This window comes from Felis catus, chromosome C2 (assembly GCF_018350175.1).
Source record: "Felis catus isolate Fca126 chromosome C2, F.catus_Fca126_mat1.0, whole genome shotgun sequence".
In the NCBI taxonomy this organism is placed as follows: Eukaryota; Metazoa; Chordata; class Mammalia; order Carnivora; family Felidae; genus Felis; species Felis catus.
Window position 1 is genome coordinate 2920740 of NC_058376.1, and position 27085 is coordinate 2947824.

A 27085-nucleotide genomic window follows, 5' to 3' on the forward strand; every position below is an offset into this window, starting at 1 on the left:
TCATTATCAGGGTCCAAAATGAACAACTGACCAGGGCGGGGGGGGTGTGCAATACGGCCAGGTGTGGCCGTCGGGCAGGGGCAGGCGGAAAGCGGGGTCGCGGGTGCGCGGCCCCGCCCGCCTGCTGCCACCGGGCCGTGGCCCGTGGTAGCCCTGCCTCATCCGGGCCGCACACGTCAGGCTTTCGTTCGAGAATACCGCAGTGAGAGGTCAGATCAGTGTTGTTCAAGCTTTGTTCCTTTTTTAAAGCAGATACTGTCCATGTATATAAACAGACAGATAGACACTACTTATTTTTTATATTTTTTACTACACTTCTGTGTTCCTGGTGTCACTTTTGCTCTCTGGTAACGTTAGCAAGCACCGGCACCAGGTCGGCGCGGAAGGGGGAGACAAGGCGCGTCCTCACCTGGCGGGTGAACTCGGGTCAGAAGCCACCCGACCCCCTCTGCACCAGTCAGTCCCCGTCCCTCGACCCGACCCAGGTGCCTTCAGCTCACTTAGGCTCTTACAACCTACAGTATTAACAGGGGAGAGGAGGGCGCTGGGAGAAGCCGAGGACACCCCCCTGCCCTGAGCTCCTAGAGGGCAGGGGGCCGGCCGCGAGCACGGGGGGCCGCGGCCCGCGTGTCCGCGCCTGCCAGGCTTCCTGCTACCGGCCACCGGCCCTGCCACGGCCGCTGCTGCTACCTCCCCGTGGCTGTCGCCGGAGAGTCGGGGAAGGCACTGTCCTCGCGCCTGGCCACAGAGAAATCACCAAAGCCTCCTGCTGACTTGTGACGAGGGCCCCGGGGGCGTCCGGGCCTCCGGATCCACAGAGGTGGCGTGGCCGACTCCCCCCGAGACCGGGGTCCCCTCGTTAGACTCCTTGCTGTCGTGACGCCACAGATCAAAGGCCTCGGAGCCGTGACAAGCACTTTACTTTCACGGAGGTTTTCTTTCCGGCTGTGAGTCGTGTCTCTGCGTCTTGTGTTTAGGTGTGTGCGACGTGCGTCCTGTACTTTCTCCACAGCGCCGGTGCGCAGACTGGCGGCCGTAGCCTGTGCGAAGGCGCCACGGCGCCCGATTAAGGTGTACAAAGTTTGGTTTGTTTGGTTTTTTTTTTTTTTTACCGCAACGGAATTAATTATTTTATTTCTTATGTTAACATGAGAAATGTATGCCAAATGATTAGCGGGTGTATGTTTTTTTAATTTAATATTTAAATAAAATATTTGGGGGAAGAACCTTGCCTTGTCCCCGTGCTCGCCTCTGTGGGAGTGCCGTCCTTCCCAGCCGCTTCCTCCCGCCGCCCTCCGGTTCCAGATCTCAGAGAGGGGGCGGTGGCACCAGCTCCCCCGCCAGCCTGGCCGCCAGGAGCTGCCCTCCCCCGGAAGTAGCGACCACCGGGCGCTGGGCGCTCAGGGCAGGGCGCGGGAAGGGGCGGCCTGGGGCTGAGCGCGCCCCGGCCCTGCTGGTCCCCCTTCCCCGGGTGGCATCTCCAGCCCGGCCTGTTTCCAGTGGGTTCCTCCCCTCCCAGGGTGCCATACGCTCCTTCCTCCTCCCTCCCTCCCCGGTAACGCTCAGCGAATCCACTTGTGGACCGAGCATTCGGAAGACCCTCACGGCCAGACTCTCCCAGTCTCTTCAAACCGGCTTTACGAACTTCTAGCAATGAGAGAGACGTGGCTGCTCACAGAGCACAGGGGTCCCTTCATTTTGATTCCCTGGCAAATACCTTTGGGTTAAAGAAAGTTTGTCAGTCTCTTTGCACCCATTAGGATGGTCATCACCAAAAACAAAAGCGTGAGGTTGCCATCAGCACCCGCGTGGGCTGCTCGAGGGAGAGGGTGGCGCGGTCTGGCAGAGCCCCACCGAGCGAGAGCCACCGTGTCCTTCCGCTGGTGGGCGTGGGCCCGACCTCTGGCAGAGACCCCACTGGCGCCTCTGTTCATTACGGCGACTCAGCGACCGAGGGACGGGAGCAGCCACACACCCGTTGACAAGGCGATGGATGTGACGTCCGGTGGCACGTGAAGAGTAGCCATAAAAAGTACAGGAACCGACGCCTGCTGTAACACGATGAGTCTGAGGACATTACACCAGGGACGCTTACGCGGGGACCTCAAGCAGCAGAACCGTAGACACAGAAGGGGGATGGGTGGGAGCCAGGGGCTGGGGGAGGGGGAGGGAGAATCCGTGCTCTCTGGGGACAGACTTCAGCATGGGGAAGATAGAACGTTCTGGAGATGGATGGAAGTGACGGTTGTATGGCAACGTGAATGGACCGAAGGCCACAGAACCGGGCACTTGAAAATGGTTAACGTGGTAACTTTGACGTTAACCGCGTTTCACCATAATGAGAAGGAAATAGATTCTCTTGGGGAGAGGACTGACGTGGACAAGAAGCTTCCCCATGGCAGAACAGCAGGACACAGGACGGGACAGCAGGCTGGGACCCGCAGGGGTCTCCGGAAGAGTCGGGGTCTGTCAGCCGGCGTGGGGATGACCCCTCGGCCCGGCCACTCAAGCCCGGGGTGGCACTCGCGCTGTGGGCAGGAGGCCGGGCTGGCAGCGGCAGTGGGGCGGTTATGCTGCTTACGTGGGAACGGCTACAACGCCCGGAACCGAGCCGCGGCTCTGGGTGTTGGGGGGCCCTGACGTGTGTGGGGGCTCAGCCTCGCTGTGTGCGCCCCGAGTGGGCTCTGCGACCCCCGGCAGTGGGGGTCCCCCAGGGGGACATCGGCTTCAGAAGAGACTAACGGGTGTTCAACCGACACGCGTGGCCCACGGCTCCCCGGCTGGGCTCCTTACGGGCCGGCCGCATCCCGTCCCACGCCTAGGACACCTCGAGCAGCCGGACCGCCGCCCGCTGAGATCCCAAGTTCACACTGGGTTGTTTCTGTGGGGCACTCCCGTTGTCGTCGTCATTAAGTGGCGCTTCTGGAACTCCCAGGTTGGAAGTCGGAGCCCCCCGCCTGGGGAGCCCCGCGGATGTCTCGTGGGGCTACCATCCGTCCGGGCTGGGTGATCCGCTCAGGAGTCATTCCGGCCCCTCGGAGAGAGGGCCAGGGCGGCCATGGGCCTGGCCCAGGCCCGCCAGCCTGTTGGGGACCCTCGCCCGGCCCCACCGTCTGCATCTTGCTCTGGGCCACGAGGGCCTCGCCCACTCGGGCGCTGGTCCCGGGGTGTGGTGTGCGCGTGCCGTTCCGTTGGGGTGTGGCCAGGCTCACCTGTGCTTTGGCACACCTGAGTGCCGGGCACGCCGGGGGTTCAGAGTTTCCGCCTCCTGGTCGCTCTGGCGGGGGTCCGGATACTGCCCCGGGGCCGTGACCGCGGCAGACCCAGGGGCAGCTGAGCCCAGCGCGCAGAGGAGCACGGGGGCCCCAGAAGGTGGCCTCTGCTGTCGGATGCGCCTGGATGTGATCCGCGCGGCAGTCTTCCGGGCCTGTGGCGGCGGACAGGGCTGAGCCGTGCCTGGCTTTCTCCTGGTCAAGACGGCGTGCGTGACCACACGGTGTTCTTCTCGGGGTTGAGCGAACACCGCCTACTGCGAGAACCGCTTCGCACAGCGCCCGGCACACGGCGGGCGCTCCGTGAGCACAGCGGCGCCTGCGACGTCGCCACAGCCAGGAGCGGCGGGGCGCCCGGGAGGGAGGAGGCATCGGTGCACCCAGCTCGCTCGAGTCACCGCCGTTCCTCTCAAGGGTGTCGGAAATGTGGACCCGGGCGTCTTCCTGCCTTCACCAAGGGTGTCCATTCCGGCCACGAGGGCTCAAGGAAAGCGGGGGGCTCGTAGGTCCCACTGGACCACGGATCGAAGACTGTGGGGAGCACGGGGTGGGAGCCTCCCACAGAACGGCGCGTCCCCAGAACAAGCCAGCTCTGCTGAGCTGCAGGGGACACACAGCGGGACTCACCCATCCGGACTGAGCGTGTGGCTCGGGGAGCTCTGCCAGCCGCCGCCGCCAAACCCAGCCCGCCCGTCACCGCGGCCTCCCAGAAAGCCCCTGGGTCCTTTGCGGGGGCCCTTCCCGTTCCCCGGGCCTCAGGCGGCCGCGGCCTGCTCTCCGTCACCGTGGACTAGTTCTGCACTTTCTAGAATTTCCTGCAGACAGTCCATGCCGCGTGCGCCTCCGATCGCGTGGCGGCTCGTGCAGGGGTCGCCCGCTGGGGCCTCAGCCTCTCTCGCTGCGGAGCCGCGCTCGCTGGGCCAGCGTCTGTGGTCGCTCCGCAGTCGGCGGACAGTCGGGCCGTTTCCGGGGCGAGCTGCCGCGGGTGCCACCGCTGGGAATCTTCGCGTCCGAGCGTCTGTGCGCGCGTCCTTCTTTTCTCTCGGGTAGTGGGGATACAGGCACAGCGGCCGTGTCCCGTGGCAGGATGGCTGTCAACGTCGTAAAAGCTGCCGAGCTGTGACGCGAGTCCCCCCTGCAGCGGGAGAGCACGCTGGCTGCCCCTTGTCCTCACCAGCACTCACAGGGCCCGGTTAGCTACCCTGATAGGCCTGCAGGGGTCCCTCATTGTGGTTTTATTTTGCATTTTCCTGATGGCTAGTGATGGCCAACATCTTTTCACGTGCTTATGGGCCGTTCTAGGTTTCAAGTTTACTTAAGTCTTTGCCAGTTAAAAAAAAAAAAAAGTTTATTTATTTATTGGGGGCGGGGAGCGCAGGCAGAGAGAGAGGGAAGGAGAGAATCCCAAGCAGGCTCTGCGTTGTCAGCACAGAGCCCGATACGGGGCTCGATCCCATGAACTTTGAGACCATGACCTGAGCCGAAACCAAGAGTCAGACGCTTAACTGACTGAGCCACCCGGGGGGCCCGTGTCTTTGCCAATTTTTAATTGGTTGTTTGAATTCTTAGTATTGAGTTGTAGGAATTCCTTATATGTTTTGATATGAGTTTCTTTGTCGTGTGTGTGTATATACACATACATGTATACGTATCTGCACACATGTATACATACAGATCTACCCATGTGCGTGTGCACATACACACATGTTTGTGCACACACACAGAATATTTCTCCCACCTGTGGCCTGCGTTTCGTTGGAAGAGAGGAGTTCAAAGTTTTAAATTTTATGACGTCCAACACACCTTCTCTTTTCTGGTGCTTCCTCTGTCCTAAGCGATCTCCACCCCCGCTCCTGGTGTGGAGGGACTCTCCTGTGCTCCCTTCTGGAGGCTTCTCACACTTTTAGCTTTTGGTCCACATCGGCAACCCACGTTGGGATGAATGTTGCCTGCGCTTTGGGACAACGGTCGAGGCTTATTTTTCCTCTGTGGATGGCCAGTTGTCCCAGCACCATTTATTGCCAAGACGCTCCCTTGCCCCTGCTGGATTAATTTGAAACATTTGTCAGAAATCAAGTGATTTCTGCAGTCTTGATGAGTCGGGTAGGATAAGTCTTCTCATTTTGTTCTTGTTTCTCTAAGAGTTTTGCTTTTCTGGGTCCTTTGCATTTCCGTATAAATTTTTGAGTCAGCCTGTCATTCTCTACAAGTTGTATGGAGTCTGTATATTTGTGTACAGTCGGAATTCTCTCTCTGCTAAGCGTTGGGTGGAATTCGTCAGTGAGAGCACTTGGGGCGGGAGCCGCGCTGGGGGCGGGGGGGGGGGGGGCTGTAAATCACACATGCGATCTCATTACTGCGTTTAGAGCGACGCACATTCCCCGTTCCACTTTCGAGCGAGCTTCGGAAGTTTGTTTTCCAAGGCGTTTGTGCATTTCTTCTGGGCTGTCGGATTTAGTTCTCCAAGGTCCGTCGTATTCTCTCGGGCCCCTCTTATCGTCTGCGGGATCTGCGGCCGTGTCCTCTGTGTCACGGAGGCTTGTTCTGCGGACGGGCGCGAGGTTCGCTGGGTGACCCTCCGGTGCGCTGCTGTTTATGCTCTGTAAACATAACCACCAGGGAAGCCAAGCTGGGTGAGACCGATGTTTGTGCTCTCCACATCCTCCTGATTTTGTCTTCCTTTTTTATTTGTTTTTGCGGGATGGGTGTGGAGACGACCAGTTACACCTGCGAGTTCATTTCTTCCGCCCTGTCCGTCTTAGCCGCGCGCACTCTGAAGCTCTCCCTTACCCGCTGCCTACTTTTTAGGACTGTTGTGCCTCCTGGACGAGCTGACCGTGCTTCCGTTGCGGGCGATTCCTCGCCGTGGATCCCCCTTGTTCCGAGGTCTGTTCTGGTGTTTCCGCCGCTGTCTGGCTTCCGTACGGTCAGCGCCGTGTGGGCGCGATGCTTTATCTACCGCTTGCACATGTGCGGCCTGTCCTTCTATTTCCGGTGGGTTTCCTGTAGATGGTCCAACCTGGGGTCTCGGATGGGAGCCCAGTCCGCCACCTCTGCTCTTTACACGGTGTGTTCGCCCCTTTAACCGCGCACATAACTAACGCGCCGGGTCCCAGTCGGCCGTCTTGCTCCGCATTTCCGGGCTGTCTCTCCTTTGTGGCTTGTCACGTCTTCTGCGGGGCTGGGTTTTGATTGCTCCCTTTTGTCTCCGCAAGGAGAAGGGGTGCGGCACGCCTCCACCCTGCCCACCTCCCGCGGGTCACACTGTGGACACACGGCCACGGCTCGCGTCTGGGAGGCTGTGGGCTCCCACGAAGCTGCCCAGTTTCATTGTGTTTTGCAGAACTGTGTTCGTATAGCATTTATTTCTATGATAACGACGACAGGAGCGTGAGAAGCACAACTTCTCTCCCCGGCGGGTACGGAGATAAAGTGTTGGCGAGGACAGGGGAGTCCGCTTTTCCATAAGCTCCACGCCTGGCACGAAAGTCGGGCCCTGTCTGTCCGTAGGACTTCCCTTGTTCTGACGGGACTGTGGAGCCAGTGCCTCCCTGCCGTGCGGCTGTGCCCGTGGCCCCTCCTTCCACCTGCCCCTCGGCCAACAGCAGCACGTGCCCCAGGCTCTCAGAGGACACAGAGGACACCGGGCCAACGGGAGCTGCTGTGATTCGTCCCTGGGAAGCTTCTTCCTCACATCTGCCGCCTGGCTGCCGAGGTCTCGGCTCCCGCTGGGCAGGGCGGGTGGGGCCAGGGCCCCGAGGCCTTGAGGCTGGGGTTTCAGCCCCAGGTCAGCGGAGCCTGGCTTCCGGCCCTGGTCCCTTGGTGCCCCGGCTGTCTGTCTCCTCTCGCTGGGCAATTAGAAGACCCCAAAGAGCAAGTGGGGGAAAGAAAAGGCTTCTGCGGTGGGTCCAACCCCCCCCCAAGCGGGCATCGGGCAGCCTTCCAAGCTCGGGCCATCGCTGGCCTCGAGGTGCAGGGCCACACAAGGGCACAACGGGGCCAGTCAGTTTCTCCGGTCAGCCCCGGCCGGGGCCCCTCCTGACAGCAGGGTGGGACTCCCCGGGTGGAAGATGATCGATAGATGGAGGGGATAGGAGCCCAGCTGGAGGGGCTGGAGTCCCACTGGCCAGCACCCGGGAGCCCTCCAGACCTCGAGCTCCTAGGGACCCTGCCCACCTCTCTTGGGCCCCAAGTTGCAGGCAGGTTGTGCTGCAACATTCTGGGCCCGTGCATTTAAGACACTTACTGGGCAAGTTCCCTCTCCGTATGGGTCTCCGTATGGGGTCCAGTTAATTTTCCTGAACAGGCACGGCGGCCAAGTCGTCTGCCTGTCTGAGTTGGGCGGTGATTATCGCCTCCCGCAGGTGTGCCGTGGCCTCGGCCACCGGGGAGCCCCGAGTGCTCGAAGCGCCCTGGACCTGCTGGGTGGTGCAGGGGAGAGCCAGGGGTCAGGGAGGTACTGCCCGCCACTGCCACCCCACCCGGAGGCCACGGGGCCAAGAGTACATGGCAGGTCACGCGGGCTGGCGGCCAGAGTGTGTTGGGGGCGGTAAGCTTGGGCGGGGCAGCAGAAACGCCTCTGGGTGGGGTGCACAGCCAGGTCCTGCGGTGGGGGAAGGGGTGCACCCAACACGCACCCTACCGACGCCAGCCCCCTCAAGAGAAGGCCCCTGGGGTCTGGTGATGTCGAGGCTGGTCATCGCCCTGGGCTGCCCGTGGTCAGTGGCGAGGGGTCAGAGCAGGACAGGGGAGGGGTGCCGGGGCACAGCTGTCATCTGAGGCTCTCTGGTGTTGTGGGGTCACTGCTCCCCTCGCCTCGGTTGGGGGCAGCTGGTGGGGGAGCAGCCGGTGCGTGGGGGCCGGGCTGCTGTTTCTCAGGCTGCGGCCCCTTCAGAGCCGGGCCCCCCTTCTCCCTCCCATTCCTGAGGCTTCTCCTGCAGCTCAAGGGCCAGAGCCTCATCCTCGTGCACAGGGCAGGCTGGAAGCACAGAGACTTTGTCCCCATAGGGTCACAGGTCCCTCCTCCCGGGCCAGCAGTGGTGATGGGCACATCAGCTTACCTGACAGCCAGACCCCAGAGCCACACGGTGATGGTGATGTGATGGGACTCTCCGGGCCCTCCCCAAGAGAGACTCCCCATTTTCTTTGCTCTCACAGCCCTGTGGACCCCCTCCCCACCACCAAGAGACCCTGCCTGGAGGCAGGACCCAATGGCTAGGGCCCCAGGCCAGAGGCAAGTCCCTATTTGTGATGCTTTCCATTCTTCCCTCCCTTTTAAGAAGAGGGTATTGTGGGTTGCATTGTGTCCCCCAGAATATGTTGATGTCCCAAGCCCCCCAACCTGTGGATGTGACCTTATTTGGAAACGGGGTCTTTGCAGGTTAATCAAGTTGAGCTGGGCCATAAGCTCCTTTCCTACCTGATAGGACCAGTGTCATAGAGGAGGGGAGTTTGGGCACATATGGAGGGACAGGTGGACACAGGTGTGGCCACAAGCCAAGGAACACGGGGGCCAGCAGATGCTACCAGAGCTGGCCGAGGCAGGAGGGACCCTTCCCAGAGCCTCTGGAGCCGGTTCAGCTCTGCTGACACCTTGATCTTGGACCTCCAGCCTCCGGACCTGTGAGAGAATAAACTTCTGTGAGTTAAATCCCCCTGGTCTGTGGCCTGTGATCCAGTGGCCCCGGGAAACTGACACGGAGGACGAAACGGGCAAGTGCCCACCTCCAAAGGGCAGAGGCCCCGGCGTTAAGTCCCAGGGACTCCTGGGCAGGCAGCCCCTCTGTGCCCTCGCTTCCCGCCCTCTCCATGCTCCGTGACCGTGCCATCTACAAGTATTGATGCACCTTCCCGATGGAACGACTCCCTCCTCCTCCCCTGTGCAGGGAACAGAGGCATCTTTAAAGAGGCACCGCAACCCCCCATTCCCTGCGGACCCCTCCTCCTCCCTCCAGCCTGACAGTCGGGCCTGATAGTCCCGTGCTTTCCCGTGGGAGGGTCAAGGTGTGCCCGAGCTTGGGGTTGGAAGGCTGAACCCCAGCAGGGGACGTGGGGCGCCCCTCCCTGCCGGGCCAGCCAACACTGTTCATCCTTGTGGAGCTGTTGGGTAAACAGAGGCCCGGGCTTTATCTGTGGAATGGCTCTGGGGGTCTCCCCCTGGGCTTTGCAGGACCTCAGCCACTGGCCGCCTTGCCCCCAGGCCCCGGGGCTGAGGGGCTGAGGCAGCCGCCAGCTAGGCAGGCTCAGGCTCGGCGGGGTGGGTGCAGGTGTTCTGGGCCGGCACATGGAGGGGTCACTGGAGGCCAGAGCTTGGAGAGCTGGCCACGCAGGGCCAGCCCGGGAGGAGTGGAGACCGCAGCCACAGAAGGGGCCTGGCAAGGAGGTGGGGGGTGGGCAGCCTGCGTTGGGGCCAGCACGGTCCCCAGTGGCTACAGAGAGCCCCGTGTGGGGCCAGCAAGCAGGTGCTGGGCGGGAGCTCAGCCAGCAGACCGGCCACCCACCCAGGGCCACCTCCCGGCCTCAGTGGGGGCCTGAGGTGGGGGTGTCTGCCCTGGTCTGCAGTGGGACCCCACGGCTGTGCTGGGGTGACCTGGGGGCGGTGAGGGGAGGGCAGCCTCCTGGTGCAGGGGTGGTAGGAAGGCCACAGAGGGGGGAGGCTGCCCCACACCTCCCGCCTACCCTGCTCCAGGCCTGTGGGACCCCTACAGCCAGACTCAATGGGCGCTTCCTGGCTCTGAGTCCCTTCCTCTGTGAGGGAAGGTGACAGCTCGCCCAACTTGTGGGTAAGGACCCTGAGTCCCAAAAGCTCCCTCTGGCCCTGGGTGCCAGGCCCCCTCGGAGCCGAGCACACCATGCCTGGGGATGCGGCTGCCCTTGCTGAGGGCTTGCGCTGGGCCAAGGGCAGGTGGCCTCCCTTCCTTGGGAAAAAGGGAAATGAAAACAGGAGAGGGAAGTGGTTTCCCTGAGCGGCAGAAGGTCACAAGTGCCCAGCGTGGGGACGGTGGCAGCGGAGGCAGTGGGCCCTGTGCTGCTGTTGCCTCGGGACCCTGGGGAGGAGCAGCGGGCCCCCAGCCCACGGGCAGCCAGATCCCTGGACACACACAGAAACCCCCCCTCCACCGAGGAGAGCCATCAGGGCGTCTCGGGGCAACACCCCCTCATCACATCACACCCCGGCATCCAGGCGGCCCTGGCCCCAGGAAGACTGTTCATCTGTGGCTCACCCACGGTAGGAGTTGGGGCAGAGGTGACAGGGGTGCCCAGAGAAGTGACATGAGGAGGGGGGCGCCGTCGGCTCCTGGGAGCACACTCGTTATTGTCACTCCAAAAGGAAAGCTTTCTTCCAGGACTTCCCTGAGCCCAGGGTGGCCGGAGACAGCTCTCAGGAGGTGCCCACAGGTCGGGACAGCAGGAGATTCCCCGGGAAAGGCCTAGGGAGCTGCAGGGAAACTGAGGTCAGCAAAGCCCCCACCAGCCAGGGTCAGCAGCCCCAGTGACTAGGGTGGGAGGGGGGCAAGACCCCCGTGCTCTCTCCCCCAGATGCCCTCTGGTGATATGCTGGCTGTCACACTTGGTGACTCACCCTCACACCCACTCGGTGGCAGGCATCATGTCTCCAGTGCCCGGATGAGGAAGCTGAACCCCAGGACTCAGCCTGCAGGAAGCACGAGAGAGGGCACCGGTGCTGTGCCTGCACCCCAAGCCCTCCCCGGGGCCCCGGCACCCCCCTCCTGCCGCTTCACCCCAAGTGGGATGCACATTCTCGAGAGGGGCCAGGGGACAGGAAGGGCTGGCCCGGAGGCTGGGCAGAATTTAAGCTGGAGGAGGCTGCTCGGTGATGTGTTTGCACGTGCACGCACGTGGGCCGGGGTGCAGAAACCCATCGCCCTGCTTGTTCGGACTGGGTCACCACCACAGGCTTAAAAAGCAAAGGTTGTGTCCCCAAGCTGCAGAGGAGGAAGCCTGAGAGAGTCGGTGACTCAGGACGTCCAGCTCATCAGCTGGTGTTGGCCTGTGTGACTCCCGGTCAGGTGCCCGCGAGCCTGGGGACAGCGCTGTTGACCAACAGGGCCAAGTGGGTGAGCTCACGGCAGGAGAAGGGTGTCTCCTGTCGGTGGATGGGACCACAGCGGGAGAGGTGACCACGGGGAGGTGACTTCCCCCCTGCAGTGCAGGATGAGGGAGGGAGCTGGCCTTCATCGGAGGAAGAGGAGGGCACTTACCCTGTGCCCCGTGTTCGGGGAGGACCAGGGACAGCAGGTCTTTGTCCCCTCTGGGGCTGCAGGATGGCCTGGGCTGACCGGATTCCGTAGCTCACGGTCCCTAGTGCCTTGGGCGCTCTGTCGCTAGGACAGGCTCTCGCCCTCAGCAGGGCCTTCCGCCCCCTGGGGCCCCGTTTGTGCCTGATCATCAGGCCGCTGTGTTCCAGGGATCCTGGAGCTCGTGAGAGCCAAGCCGATGGCGTCAGCACAGGCCGGGCGTGCAGGCTGGGTGTGCACCAAGCGTGCACCGGGTGTGTGGGCTAGTGTGCAGGCCGGGTGTGCTGGGCTGTGCTAGCCCTGCCGTGAGGGAGTGCCGGCGTGTGCAGGGCTCAGCCTGCGCGTGTGTGCGTGTGCACGGGCACATGCGCGTGCGTTCCTGAGCCCGAGACCTCCGTTGCCACGGGGAAAAATGTGCTGTGGTCACCACCGTGCAAGTTGTCCCGAAGGAGGCCAGAAGCCGAGGGTCTGTGCGGAGCGAGACCCGAGGAGGCTGGGGGTGGGGGTGGGGATGGGGGTGGGGGTGGGGGGTGAAGCCTGAAGTCATTTCTGCTCCAGAAACCAGACGCACGCGGGTTTTCCTTCCTGGGCCGGCGGAATCCTGCTCATCCAGGCAGGAGGAAGTGAGAGTTTACTGTAAACAGGGCTCCCCGTAGCCTTCGTTTATGGTCAAATATCACAAAGACCTGCTGGAGACCAGGGCCTGTGGGGAGAGGTGCCCGCGGGCAGGCGCACCTGCCCCTGACGTGGAGGGCGGCTCTGCCCCGGCTCCGGGCTCCGGGCTCCTCTAAGGCCGAGGGGCTGGGCCCCCAGCTCCCTGCACGAGCTCCTGGGCCCGCGGGGCCCGCCTCAAGCGGACAGCTCTGTGGCCGTGGAGCTCCGTGCAGAGTCGCGGCCTGCCCGGTGCGAGCCCGGCTGACTCTGCACAGACGTTATGCTGCGTTTTTGTGCAAACAGGAGTCCTTTCAGGTGGCATTTCATCCTTGACTTTGAGACTCAGGTGACTTTCTCTCTGGGGGATAGAGTCCCGCAGGCTGGACTCCAAGTTCCCGAGGACCGGCCAGGATCCTCCTGGGCACCGTGCCCGGGGAAGCTCCGCCTGGCGGGAGGCCTCCTCCCCACGCGGACGCGCCCACCCTCCCCCCGGCCCCTGCTCGGCTCCGTCGCTGGGCTCCATTCTGGCTCCGGCTTCCGGGCCCATCGGGGAACAGCCCTGGTGAGACCGGACACCGGAGTCGGACTCAGACAATGGGGATTGCACCCCCGGCCTTCTCTCCTAAGGACCTGACCCTGGTGGGGATGGACAGAGGGCGGGAGGGAGGCACCTCCACCCCGGGCGGACGCTCTCAGGGTGACTCATCCGGGTGCGGAGCCACGACAGGCTTCGCTGCTCACCCTGGCTGCGCTTGGTTTGGGAAGGTGTGGAGACCAGTGACTTCTCGTGACCCGTGGTTGAGGCGCCCGTGAGCTTGCCCAGGCAGGGCCCACGCTGGGCATCGAATCCACGCTACGCGGAGGCCGGAGTGGCTTTCAGGAGTCCCGACAGGCCCCCTGCCTGGCTCTGTGCTGCCAGGAGCCCTCTGCAGCCTACCCCGGGCTCCGGGGCTCGACCCTCCCCCATCCCAGGGTGCCAACCGGCCCCTGGAAACAGGTGGGGCCTGGGGTTCCCAGGCTGGAGGCTGGGGGTGCTGCTCAGGGTTTTGATGGACCCACGGATCGGACAGAGGAGGTGGAGAGACGGAGAGACGGGAGGAGAGGGGAAGAGAGATCCACCTCGTGGCTAAGTGGGGAGACTGGGACAGGAAGGTGGGGTCAGCACGTGGGAGGGGTGCAGGGATTCAGAGATGCCGTGGTCGGTCAATTCCATCACACTGCTGGCAGACGATGCAGGCCAAGGATTGATTTGCCAATTACGTTTGGTCCCCATGAGTGTGTACCTGCATGTTTGACCACCTGGCGCTCCGGGGTGGCGAGAGGCGGGACCGTCCGCACAATGCCCACCTCACCGCTTTGCCGCACGTGGCCTCCACCCCGCCACTCGCTGCTCGTGGCCCTCAGCCCTTCCTGCGTCGGCCCGCCCCCTGCCCCCAGCCTCTCTGAGAGCCTTTGCCTGGGTAGCTGCACACATCTTCCGAGACCCAGCCTGCCCTTTCCTCTAGTTTCCACGGTACCTCTGCATCCCCCTGCCTGAGCGCCTAGGTATGGACCTGGCATTCCCGCATGAGTGTTCGTCTCTTTATATTGCTAGAACTCCCTTGGCTCAGAATCTCCATTCAAATGAACTTAAGTAAATAGGAAATTTATTGGCTTACGTTAACTACATCTCCCAGGAGCAGCTTCAGGCTTGGCTGGATCCAGGAGCCCCGGTCATGGCCTCGAGTCTCGGCCTCTCTCTCCCTGTCTTGGTTCTGCTTGTCTTTTATTGACTTCATTCTGGGTGTCAGCTCTCTCCCCGCGGGGTGGAGGTGGCCTCTGACAATCCCACAGTTGCCTCCTACCAAGTGAGCCCCGATTTTCCGGTCACTCTGGGAACAAGTCCCAGAGGGGGTTCTCATGTTGTGATTTGGGTCACGTGAGCATTGCAGAACCAACTGCTGTGGCTGGCGGACGAGGTACATGTCTGTCCTTATACTGGGTAAGGGCAGCCCCGCAGGAAGGAGAGGTTTGCTGCCTGGCCAAGGGGAGAGGGAGGCTGGGCAGTCTCCCCAGCGGGCCGGGTGAGTTCCTCACGAGAAGGTTGTGCATTTTAAGTGTCTCTGCACCCGTGGCCCCCTGCACAATGCCTGGCACATGGATGGGTACGGTCTTTCTTGACTAGCAACTGCCCCTCTCCCACGTAGGGGCTTCTTGGCTTTAGAGAGTGGGGCACATGGGCTCTGGGGAAATTATAAAGTGACAAAGGTCATCTTTGGGAAACCTCTCGGCTGCCCAGGTGTGGCTCTTCCTCCTCTGATGGCCTCAAGATGGAGGATTAAGCTGCAGCAGAACGGACAGGGGGCAGGGGTGGGCAGGCTTTCCTGGCCCCTGAGGCCCTTCCCACAATTATCACAGTGTTCAGCTCCAAATCAAAACCCACGGCCTACAGTGGGGTGGAAAATGCCACATAGATGCTGGAGGCTGTCTGCTGTGGTCATCCCAGACACCCAATGCCAGCCTTGGCAGAGAATCAGAGCCTCGAGGCCATGATGTGGGGTCCTGGATCTAGCCATGCCTGAAGCTGCCCCGTTGTCAACAGAACCTCCTGCTTTCAGAGGCAGGTAAGGATGTTGGTGGATTCGGTTCTGGATGAGCCGTGTGTCTCCTCAGCATCCCCCAACACTCCCCGCCGCCATCGCTGGGGCTAGCTGCTTCCAAGGCTCTCCCTCTGCTGAGCCCACCCCCAGGGCGGGGAGGCATCAGGTCCTGACGTCCTCTGATCCCGGGGAGCCTGGAACCTCCGTGCGTGACATTCACGCAGGTCTGCAGCTCTCTCTGCCCTCAGCCTCTCCTTTCCTTCCCCAGGCTAAAAACGCAGACAAGTGCACCCCCACCCACCGTAACGGGTTCTCTGGAGTCTCGAGGGTGAGGAACGCCACCGCAGAAAAGGCGGCGAGGCCACAGCGCACGTGTTCTCTCCCTGCAGGACGGGTCTCAGAGCCTCAGCTCGGGGAGAACACAGAGCAGTTTTGTTGGGGCCAACAGCCCCTCCCGATCATGCTTTGCGGCCTCCTCCCCTGCGCGGGCCCCGCCACACCCGGTCACTTTGGGTGGTCGGGGTGCTGTCCTCTGTCTAAAGCAGCTTCTCATCCCGCCCATGGCCCGCCTGGCCGGAGCCGGGCTGTGTCACACGGGGCTCCGGCTGCCCCCGGCCCAGGTGCCACCAGGTCTCATGCCCCCAGCCTCGTGGCCTGCCCTCGCGAGCCATCACGCATAAAGCCCGGCAGGGAGGTTTCTGTCCCCGGAGGGCCTCTCAGGATCGGAGTGGGGTGCAGGGGGAGTGGGGGTGTCAGGGGCTGCTTAGCTCCACTGCCATTTACAACCTCAGTCACCGACTCCGGGGCTCTGGTAAGCACCTCCCTCTCAATCCCGTTCTCACCGTGCCCTCGCTAGCTCCCCAGATGCCACCCCGCGGTCCCCGGCTCCTGGTGTCCGGGCCCTTGTGGAGTCTGGGCTGCTCTGTGCCGAGGTGAGTGGCATCCGGGACGAGGTCACAGGCGACATTGTGGTTTCCACCTTACCCCCTTTCGGATCACTGACCCTGGTGGACCCCGGCCGCCATGCTGTGAGGACGTCCGCGTGGCTCTTCGGAGATGCCAAGTGGCCGGGCACCGAGGGCCCTGCCAACGGCCGTGTGAACTCACCTTCTCGAAAACAGACCCTCCGGCCCCGGTGACACCCGCACGTGATGCCACCCTGTCTGACATCTTAGCTGCAGCCTCGTGATAAACCCTGAATCAGACCCCCCAAATCCCTGAGCCACAGAAACCACAAGGTAATAAACGCTTGTTTAAAACGGCTGGTTTTGGGGTAGTTGTTACAGAGCCCCGGGTAACTCCTCTCCCCTGCATGCGCCCACACCTACTGGTTCTTGCTGTGGGAAACAAAGGCAAAGAAACAAATCAAATTTCCTTACAACGTACAGCCCATTGACAAGTCCTTGGGACAGGCAGGGTGACCTTCCCCCGGGAGCTCAGCGGCCTGGATGAGGACACTTTGCTCGGGGCAAAAGTCGATCTTAGCCTGACACCGTCCCACTCTCCAGGGTCCTGTGAGTCTCCTTTAACAAATAAAGATTCCTTTGGAAACTTCCTTTGTCTCAACACCCCCCACCCCAAGATATATGCTGGCAATCATCCTCCAAGCATGTGGCCCCCTGATCTCCCTCTGAAGGGTCTCATGACGGGGTTTTGACTAAACAGTAATAAATGACCTTTTCCCAACAACAGCAAGCCCCTCCGGGTCCTGGAAGCCTTGTTTCCAAAACTCCCGGGAGGCCTGTGCTGTCCTGAACCCCTCCCAACCTGAACCCCTCCTCGCAACCCCAGTGCGGCTCTTTCTGTGCACGGGTCCGTCCCCCTGCTTTAATAAAATCACCTCTTTCTTCGCCCGGAAGACGTCTCGGGAATTCCTCCTTGGCTGTTCGCTCCGAACCCCACGTTTCCACGTCAGTCCTGTTCTCCTGGAGAGCCCTGCCCGTCCCAGCACACACTCAGGCCACCCACCCCCCCCCCCCCCAGCCCCCAATCCCCGCCTTGCTTCTTCAGGTCTGTCTACACTCCTGCCCACAGTTCCTTGGTTAAACGCTTCTCAACTGAGCCGGTTTGCACGCAACAGCCATTTCTTGTCAGGCCCACGCTTGGCAAAGCCACCCCACCCCCACCCCCAGTCAAGACCCAACCAACTGCCGCTGGAAGGGACTTTCCGGGCCTTTCCCAGCTGGAGAAATCTGGAAGCAACTTTGGCCTTTCCCTCAGATCCACCCGCAGCGGCAGCGACGGCTGAGGACCCGTAATAAAGCAAATGGAATCGGATGCGCCGAACGACGTTCTGCTCTCTCATCGCTGACCGTCAACCTCCGCAGGTAATTGTGCAAAGGGGGCAGCGTGCGAGAGGACACTACTCGGTTCCACCGTCACCCGCTTCGCCTCCTCTGTGTGTGTGGGCAGCATGGCCTCCGGGGCCCCGGGAGCCGCCTTCCACCAGGGAGAGAGGGCGGAGGGCTCCGTCCCCGTGTCCCTGTCCCCGTGCCACCTGCGGAGGCCGACTTGCCCGGGCTCTTCGGGAAAGTCCCGGGAGGAGGGACTTCCTCACCGCATCCCCGGAATGTTGTTTTCCCTCCGGAGGAAGCCTGGGCGCAGGAGTCTCTTCCTGCCAGGGATTCCCCTCCGGTGCCCCCACCCCTGAGACGCCGCTGCCCACAGGTCGTGGGCTGGTGGCCGGGCGGCCGCGGGAGGGGCGGGTCCAGAGCCACGAGGGGCAGCACCAGCCCCGGGGACCCTGCCTGTGTTTAGGCGTTTGATGTTTCGTTCATCAGGAATTTTGAATTAATTCTGGCTTCGGAGAGGGTTGGGCTAAAATGGTGCTCATCTTGATCAGTGAGTTTTTTTAGCGACTCCCACTTGGATTTCGCACCAAGACAAGCATCTCCCTCACTGTGCCCTGAGGTCTGGTTTCTGCCCTCGAGGGACGGGACACACATCACACACTGGGTGTGCGTGGTCATCTGCATGGGGCGTCCCCCGCGGAGCCTGAACCCCACGCAGCCACGGGCCAGCACCTGGCAGACGCCGACAGAAGCCCGATAAACACCAGTACACGGAAGGGGCCTGACCCTCCCGGGCCAGGACCCCGCACGGACGGCGGCAGGGCCCCCGGCACAGCAGGAGGGCAGTCCTGAGGGACACAGAGTGGCCACTGCCCGTCTGCCGGCCCCACGCTGGCCTCCGCCCCGGGGCAGTGATCGGGCAGTGCTGTGGATGCCCGGCGGCTTCTGAGGGACCAAAGGGTTGGTGTGGGTCCTCACAGAAGTGGTCTGGGGGTCCCGGCGGCTGTAGCAGTGGCCACAGTGGCCCCTCATCCCAGATGGATGAGGCTGCCTGCCCCCCAGCCCTGGGCCCAGACTCCCCGGGATCACACCAGCCCTGCCTGGTTTAGACGCTCCGTCCCCGGTTCTCAGCGCGACTCCGCCCCATTCTCCCACCGATGTTTCTCTGAACCCCTCTTGGAACATCAACCTGAACACCCCGTTTCAGACGCACCGTGAACAGATGCAGGCCTGTGAACAGCACGATCCCAGACATGCAGAGTGCAGGGCCCCTCCCCCGTCTCCTCTGCCAGGTCCCCCAGCCCTAGGGCCCCTGTCACTCCGTCTGATACATGGAAGGGGCAGCGAATGCTCCTTGACCTGGTGCTGTGCTGGGGGCTTCATGCCGTGGGCCCCCCCCACCCCCCGGGCCCTGTTGTGTGGTTGGGGCTCAGCGTGTTAAGTGACCTGTGTGGGGTTGCCCAGCGCCTGCCCCCTGGGCTACCCTGGAGCGTGGGGTTCCCCACTTTGCTGAGATCGAGTCCCCTGGAAAGGGAAGCAGGGGTGGGCCGCACGTGGGGTCGGTGCGTCCCTGCGCGTGCCGCGCCTTCTGAAGCTTCTCCGTCGGCCTGGTCCAGGGCCCTGCAGCCGAGCCCTGGGACAGTCCAGGCAGCCAACAGAAGGGAAGGGGGCAGGCAAGGTGGGCCGAAATAGCAACTGTCCCGGCTGCCCCGCAGGACCCCTCCGAGCCTTCCACTGTCTGTCCTGTACCCGCCTGACCAGGCTCAGGGCCAACCAGAGAGCACCCGCCCCGCCTGGCAGCAGGCAGCCCCGTGGGGCCCGAGGGCCAGCGGCCAGGGCGCTGGGAGGAGCCCCGTCCTGACGACAGAAGCCCGCTCCTGCCTGCCCGGTTTCTGCAATGAGCACACCCTCTCAGAGAAGGAGCTGGAAGCCCAGAAAGCCGCTGGCAGGGCTGAGAGAAGGGAGGGCGTCGGGAAGACAGGTCTGTGTGCAGGTAGAGCCTGTGTGCACATGTGTCACACACACACGTGACACGCACACCATGGACACGCCCCCACATGCCCCTCACACACCAACACACACAGAACTAGGCTTTCCTCTTGCACAACAAGCACAAAGTCCTGGGTCTCCAATCAGCCAGAGTTGTGTTTCTGGCTCTCACTCTGTGCCACATCCAATCTACTCCGTTTCCCACAAGGCCTACCCACCTCGGCACAGGTGAGCCTCACCTTGCCTCACTGCCTGACCAGGGCTGTCCCGGGAGGTGTGGGCCAGTGACCAGACCTGCTTGCTTTCCTGATGGGGTCAAGTGCTGTTGGGCAGAGAGAGCCACCGGGGCACCATTCCAGCCAGGGGAAGTACCCCCGTACTTGGCTGAGGAAACCAAAGCCCAGAGAGACCACGGCTCGCCCAAGGTCACACAGCACAGCTAGGCTCCTTCCTGCATGTAGCCTGGGGGTGGAGGGACTCAGCTTGTGAATCAGCTTGGTGCCCACATCCAGTTTTCCACCTGGTCCTGGCCCCCAGCCCTCTGCTGATAGTGGGTACCAGGAAGTATTTACAGAGGGGCTATTGGATCGTGTCCTGGCACCCTCCCTCCTTATTCCCATTTATGCCCACGGACAAAGGACCCCGTGTACCACCTACCTCACTCTCCCAGAAAACAGCTTTGGCATGTACTTTGTTAATGAGACCGCAGCCTGCTGACCCATTCTCTGCCTTCAGCCACACTTCCTCGCCTGCTGGTCATTCTCTGTGTCTCTCTCTCACTCCTTTCTAAGCCTCCCTCTTCCCTGGGACTCTGAACCACATCACTCATTCTGTCTTTGGTCTGCAAAATGCCCACATCTGTAAACATCCCTGCAAACATCCTGAGCTCTTCCACTCCCTCACCTTCTTGATGAGCCAACACCTTGTTTATGTAGAAACTTCAGGTGATGCTCTTGTCCTGAAGTCAACTTGTCTGATATTAATATAGTCTCATCCACTTTCTTTTTTTTATTGTTTTAATGTTTATTTATTTTGAAGGAGACAGAATGTGAGCAGGGGAGGGGCAGAGAGAGAGGGAGACACAGAATCCCAAGCAGGATCCAGGCTCCGAGCTGTCGGCACAGGGTCCGACGCGGGGCTCGAACTCATGGACCGTGAGATTACGACCTGAGCGAATTTGGACATTTAACTGACTGAGCCACCCAGGCTCCCCTCACCCACTTTCTATGGTTAGAGTGTGACACTGTGCCTTTCCCTACCGAATACTTTCAATCTCTTTGTGTTCTGATATTTAAACTGTGTCTCTTGGCAATAGCATACAGTTCAGTCTTGATGTTCTTATGCAATCTGATAAGCTCTGTCTTTTCACTGGAGTGTTTAGTCCATTTACATTTAATGTAATTAGTGATATGGCTGGGTTCAGACCTTCAGTCTTGCTATTGCCACCTTCTCTTTCCTCCTTTGTTCTTCCTTTCCAGACTTTCCTGGTGCTCTGTCTTTGCCTTTCTACAGAGTTAGGCTCACATCTGGGATCACTTTCCTCTGGTATTATTTCTGTTCTGTAGGTCTGCTGCTGATAAATTCTTTGTCTGAAAATGTCCTCATTTTCGTATTCATTTTAGAAGGATGTTTGCACTGGGTATGGAATTCTAGGTTGAAAGTTCTTTCCATCACCATTTTGAAGGTGTATTAAGTTGCCTCTGGCTTTCGTTGTTCTTTTTTTTTAATTTTTTTAATGTTTATCTGTTATTGAGAGACAGAGAGACAGAGCAGAGACAGAGACAGAGGGGCAGAGAGAGGGGGAAACACAGAATCTGAAGCAGGCTCCAGGCTCCGAGCTGTCAGCACAGAGCCCACCATGGGGCTCAAACTCATGAAAGTCACGAACCGCGAGATCATGACCTGAGCCAAAGTCAGACGCTTAACCGACAGAGCCACCCAGGCGCCCCTCATTGTTCTTAATTGGAAGATGTTCATCATTCTCATTGCTGTTCCCTGGGTGGCAAAGTATCATTTTCTCTGGAAGCTTCCAAGATTTTGTCCGTATCTTTCGTTCTTAGCAGGTTCACTCTAATGTACCTGGGTATGGCTTCCTTTGCCTTTATCCTCTTTGGGGTTTACGAGGCATCTTAAATCTGTAGCATGATGTCTTTTATCAATTCTACAAAATCCTCAGCCACCACCTCATCAAATATCTCTTTGCCCCCTTCTCGATCTCTTCTCTTTCTGGGATGCCAGTTACATGAAAGCGTGTATGACAGACTATTTGCGGTGATCTCATATGCCCCTAAATTCTGTCCCTTTTGCCCCTATTTCTTTTCTCCCCATGCCTCACCCTGGATAATTTCTATTGGCTTGTGTTTGCCCAAACTGTGTTGTCAGCCCCCACAAACTAAACACATCTACGGTGTGATGCCCCATGTGCACAGCCAGCCCCTCACACTCAAGCTCATCCGGGAATGCATCTCACTCTTCCCTCTGCTGCCATTTTGCCCACACGACAAATCCTGGGGTGCAAACACCAAGCTTCCAGACGTATGGCGCCTTCTCTCAGAGATTCCATGTCTCTGTTGAAACTCTCCTTCCTTTAACTCATTCTATATGTTTCTCCAAATTCTTTAGCGTCTTTGTCATAGTTATTCTCAAGTCCTTGTTCAATGACTCTAACATCTGGGTCATTTGTGAGTCGTCCTCTCATGCCAAATTTTCCCTCCTGATTCAAGGTCACATTTTCCTACTTCTCGTGTCTCATAACCTTTTACTGTCTTCTGGGCATCATGGTTAAAGAAAGGCGGCCGGGGGGTGAGTATCACTTCCCCCCACCCAGAGGCAGGCACTCTTTCCTCTGTTAGGTGGCTAAATGGGGGGCTGATCACTTTGGCCCACTCAGGAGGTAGGGGCTTTCTTTATCCTGGAAACAATAAGGCAACTTCAACAACAGAAGAGGAAACCCCCAAATCTCTCCAGCTGGCCTCTCTTCTGCTGCTTGGCTCCCACGTTCTCTGCCTTCTGCTCACCCAGATCCTTCTCCATTTCCGAACCTGGGGTCTCGGTCCTCAGCCCCGGCTGTGCCTGTCGGGGCCCGGGGTTCCCCAGCTCTGACCGGCCTCCTTGGGGTCGGTCCACTTAGGGCTCCTCGCCTGAGTGTCCCAAACAGGCGGGGGTTGTGTCCACCCACACCCCACAGCCCCGGGAGCGGTTCGCACAAATCTCCTACTCTCTGTCCCCTCCTGTCACGGTGACTCATCTAGCCAATGGGGGTGAGCCGGGCGACTTGTGGGCTTCGGGAAGGTCCCTCGTGATGGGCATGTCCCACGAGTGACAGATACATCTGGGGCCTAAGCCTTGGGGGGCTTGGGGCTACTTGTTACCTTAGCATGACTTTACCTGTTGTGACTGCCGAGGGCCCTGCTGCCCATTTCCCTGCCTGCTGTTCCAGAAGCAGAGGCAGAACCTGGGGCGCCTGGGTGGCTCAGTCGGTTAAGCATCCGACTCCTGATTTCGGCTCAGGTCATGATCTCACGGTTCGTGAGTTGGAGCCCTGTGACCAGCTGTGCACTGAGTGTGGAGCCTGCTTGGGATTCTGTCTCCCTTTCTCTCTGTCCCTCCCCTGCTCACTCTCTCTCTCTCTAAAAATAAATACAATTAAAAAAATAAACTTAAAAACTCAAAATAATAGAAGCAGAAGCACATCCGGACCCCTCTTTCGTCCCTACCCCGCCCCCAGGACGGACCAAGTCACACGCATGGGACTGTGTGCCCTCCACCGCCCCACCGACACCCGGCCAGGCCTTCGTCATCCTCCCCTGGGCCTCTGGGCGCTCTCTCAGCTGGGGCGCCCAGGACGGCACTCCCTGACTTCTAAGCACATCTGCAGAGCAGCTCTGCCGGCGTCCTGAAGGGCGGTCAGAGCATATGGACGGGGACGGCTGCCCACCACACTTGCGGTAAAGCCCCTCTCGGCCCTGCCCGATGGGCTTCTCTCTGCCCGCCGGCCACCGGCCTCTCCGCTCCTGACAAACCCTTCCCCCCACCCAACCACAGGGCCTTTGCCAGTGCTGGCTCCCCTTCCTTCACCCTCGGCCTCCGCCACATCTCCAACCTTCTAGCTCCCGTCCCGAGATCTCAGGTGTCAGTCGCCGGGAAGATGTGACTAATCCCCCCACCCAACACCCGGCCCGTCTTCGCCCTGGAGCGGCCGTTCATTCCAGCTGCCAACGACGTGTTCCTGTGCGTGTGAGCGGCCGTGGGGGTCGGCATCTGCTCTGTGACGACGGGCTCTCCAAGGCGGGCTGTCTGCTCTGCCCACCGCCTCGCCACCAGTGCCCGTGCAGGAGACTCACACAGGAGTGTTTGTTGATTGACTATGCAAGAGGATGCCCTAAACGGCACGTGTTCATCCTGCTGAGTAGCTGAGAGAACTGAGCCTACACGACCCGTACGCGCTGTGTGGGGCAGCGGGGGACAGAGGGCGGGGCCGTCACCCGCTCGGGACCCGCCTTTGCAGCAGGCGGTGTGCACAGAGCGAGGCCCCAGCGTGGATGTGGGGGGGGGGGGCGGCTCTCGCTGACAAGGCTGGGGCAGGAAGGGAGGGAACCACGGGTCCTCTCACGCGGGCACCACGCCTGCCCTCATGACCTGCCTCGCTGCGTCTCAACCAGAGTGCCGGCCAGTCCTGCCTTCCTACCCACCACAGGGAGCCCGCTTCAGCCCTTCCTTCCCGGCTCAGACGCTGTCCCTGGGCCTGGGGGGACAGGCCCGTGAAGCCCCCGCCCGAGTTTTAGTTTTCTCTCCGCACAGTGTGTGCTCCCATCCCCCCCACTCCGACTCACCCTAGGGACCAGTAACGTTTTGCTGCTGGGGAGGGGCAGGGGACACAGCTCTCGAGGGCAGGGAGCAGCTTCTCACGCTCTGTGTGGGTGACTGTCACCCTTGTTCAAGGGATGTCAGCAGGGGACAAGAGTGGCCCTTCCCGAGGGCGTCCTGGGGTGACCAGTGTTGTCACGACCACACTTGGGCTGGGGTTCCAGACACACCCACGACGCGCGACCCACAGACCCGGGCTGGGGTTTCCTTGAAGAGTCAGGAGCAAAGTCCCCTAGACCCCTGTCCCTTGCAGACAGCCTCGGATTGGCCTGTCCCCACACCCCGGGAACTCTCCCTAGCTGCACATTTCTGGGTGACCCTCCTCTGGCATGCAGGGCTCAGACCCCTCAGGGGGCAGGGGCCTCCGGCAGGGGGAACATGGGTTCTGGGCCCCTCCCCACCCCAGGCATGTCCCCTCTGGGGACTTGCAAGAGCCACAGGCATTGGGAGGCATAGAGTCGGGGCCACGTCTAGCTCGGGTGAAGTGGATGTCTATTCTGATGGTTCACGGCCACCTCTGGGCGGCATACCTGGGTCGTGGGCATCTGGAAACTCCTGCCCTCTGCCACCCTGGCCTCAGGGCCAGAGGTCAGGTCGGGTCAGGACGCCAGCACGCCCGGTGAGTCCTGGTCCTGGAATCGTGAGAGCTTGGGAATGCGGCCAGGGGAAGTCTGTGGAACGTTCTCCGAACCTGACAGCTCGTATAAATACTAAGCAGAACACCTCGGTAGAGGGTTCCCTAAATTTGATTATCCTGAAAATATGCTCAACATCATCAGTAAAGAAACTTTCCTATAAATAATTAGAAGCAAATTTTGATCAACAGTGCAACAGAAAAGCCTGAATTATCTTTTTATTCTCTTTATAGGAAATGTTATGACATCACGGCCACATGAAGAGACAATCAGGGTATCCGGTTGAAATGTAGAAAAAAAGGGAATTATCGGGGCACCTGGGGGGCTCAGGCGGTTAAGCATCTGACTTCGGCTCAGGTCAAGACCTCACGGTTCATGAGTTCAAGCCCCACATCGGGCTGTGTGCTGACAGCTCGGAACCTGGAACCTGCTTCAGATTCTGTGTCTCCCTCTCTCTCTGCCCCTCCCCCACTCGCACTCTGTCTCTCTCTCTCTCAAAAATAAACTTTAAAAAAAGAAAAAAGGCAAAAGGGAATTACACAGGTATATCAAGTGATCGATAAATTTCCTTGACTTTATCATGCATACGGAATTTAAAATATGATCCTTTCGCTATGGTTTCTTTTCTGGTTCCAAATAGTCACGTTTGCACCTACACTTTGTGGTTATAATTTTGTATTCTTTTTCTTGGAGTGATGCCCCGAAGTGTAAGCTTTAGGCCCACAAAACCTGGGTCTGCGGCTGCCCAGGCCCTGAGTGATAGAGCAGTCAGGGAAGCTTCCGGAAGGATGGGAGGTAGCATGAGAAAAGACTGTATTGGGGAGTCTCCAGGAGGCCCAGCCAGGTGGGGGTTTGGGGGCGGGGGGAGGGGACCTCGTGCTTGTTCCTCTCCCCAAACAGAATGAGGACAAATCACACACTACAGGGACGTTGCAAAAATTTAAAGATTAAAATAAATATACAGGATTTTAATAGTGAACATGCATTTGAGTTTTTAGGGAAAGATGCATTTTGAAGGGCTCTCAGGCATACGCTTTAAAAAACAAAACAAAACCGACTTTATTCTTTAGAGCTGCATTAGGTCCCCAGCAGACTGAGCACAGGACAGATGTCCCGTTTCCCGGGCCCCACACCCCGCAGTGCCTACCCCCCCCCCACGCCGGCCGAGCAGCGTATCCGCCGTGGTGGAGACGGATGGGCCCACACTGACGTCATCACCGCGCACAGGCCAGGAAGGCTCTTGCCGGTGTGAGTCCTGCGGGTTCAGGCGAAAGGCTGGTGACCTGTGTCCACTGTCACAGTGTCACGCAGACCGGTTTCACTGCCCTCCAGGCCCTCTGCACTCTGCCCGCTCACCGGGCCCCCCCACCCGCCAGCCGCCAGCCCGCCACTGACCCCTCTGCTCCCTGCAGAGCTCAGAGTGTGCTTTTAAATGAAGCTTTTGATTGGAAAGTGATGAAAGAAGCCAAGAACAGGGAAAACGAAACCCAGCAGTCTCTGGAATGAATCCTGGGAGAGGGGGTGGGGTCTCTCTGCACGCTGTGCAGCCCCGGGCCGCCACCCCTGCCTGACCCAGACACCCCGAGGCAGGGGTCTGGCACCTGTCACAGCCCCCACAGTGCCCAGGGCAGCGTCTTGCTCGCTGGTCATGTAACCAGGCTTTGCTGAACAAGGACAGCACCCGATTCCGGAGTCACTGAACTGGGTCCCGGACCCCCGCCGGCCATGGGAGAACGGCCCTCCTCCCCCACGGGGCCCAGAACAGCCTTGGTGGCCCCCACTCTTTACCAGCTGCACCTTGGCCGGGGGCCATGAAGCTCCTCCAGTGTTGCAGCCCCCCAGACAGGTCAGACCCGGGCCCCCCCGGCCCCTGCTGTCCTGCTTGGACATTGTCCACGCCGTCCCCTTCTCCCTGCCCCCCCTGCCCCTCGGCTGTTACCGGGCCTTCAGCTGGCGGCCCTCATGAATCATTCACAGACCGAGAGGACTCTGCCAGCTTCCCGCAGCCCCCAGGTGATCTTTCAGGGAGTTTGCGTCCGGTGCCCTTGAGCAGTCTCTCTCCGGTTGTGCCAAGAAGGGTGTCGGGGTCTGTCGGACCCGGGCGGGGTCGTGCAGCCAGGGAGCAGGGCCCTGGGGTGTGTCCAGCGGCCGGGAGGCCTGTCGGTGTCCCCACACTCAGGTGTCGAGGACGGCCCCACCTTCCTGACCTGACCCACGGAGGCAGGCGTCCGTGTTTGACAACAGCCCTGAGCTCACAGTGCACAGCTCCAGGAGGATGTAAAGCACGACGAAGGAGAACATGTGACAGAGGCGGCCGGTGACCCCAAACCCTCCATCAAGTAACGAGTGAAACGCCTTGCCCTTTATGGAGAAAAGACCCACTAGGCAGCTGCCCCTCCCCCGCGTGCCGGCTCCTTCCTCCCGGGACCTTCATCCTCCAAAGCCGGCAAAAGGGCAAAGCGTGCTCCTTTCTCCCAGGGGTTCTGGAAAAGTCCAGGGCGGGCCTGGGGCTCTGCTCAGCCAGGGCAGGTCACGTGGTCC

General features: G+C 60.5%; 1 long non-coding RNA gene across 3 annotated transcripts; it reads left to right on the forward strand.

The window, feature by feature from the left end:
• Window positions 1-12044: 12044 nt before the first annotated feature.
• On the forward strand, window positions 12045-24951 carry LOC102901542. 3 transcript variants are annotated; one of them, XR_006584749.1, is made up of 6 exons: window positions 12045-16001; window positions 16984-17090; window positions 18816-19035; window positions 22771-22990; window positions 23088-23481; window positions 24778-24951. It is a non-coding gene; the product is annotated as an uncharacterized LOC102901542 (long non-coding RNA). The 3 variants fall into 3 exon arrangements; XR_006584748.1 differs by lacking the exon at window positions 18816-19035 and having other exon boundaries at window positions 12045-14787; window positions 15032-16001; XR_002162156.3 differs by lacking the exon at window positions 18816-19035.
• Window positions 24952-27085: the final 2134 nt, after the last annotated feature.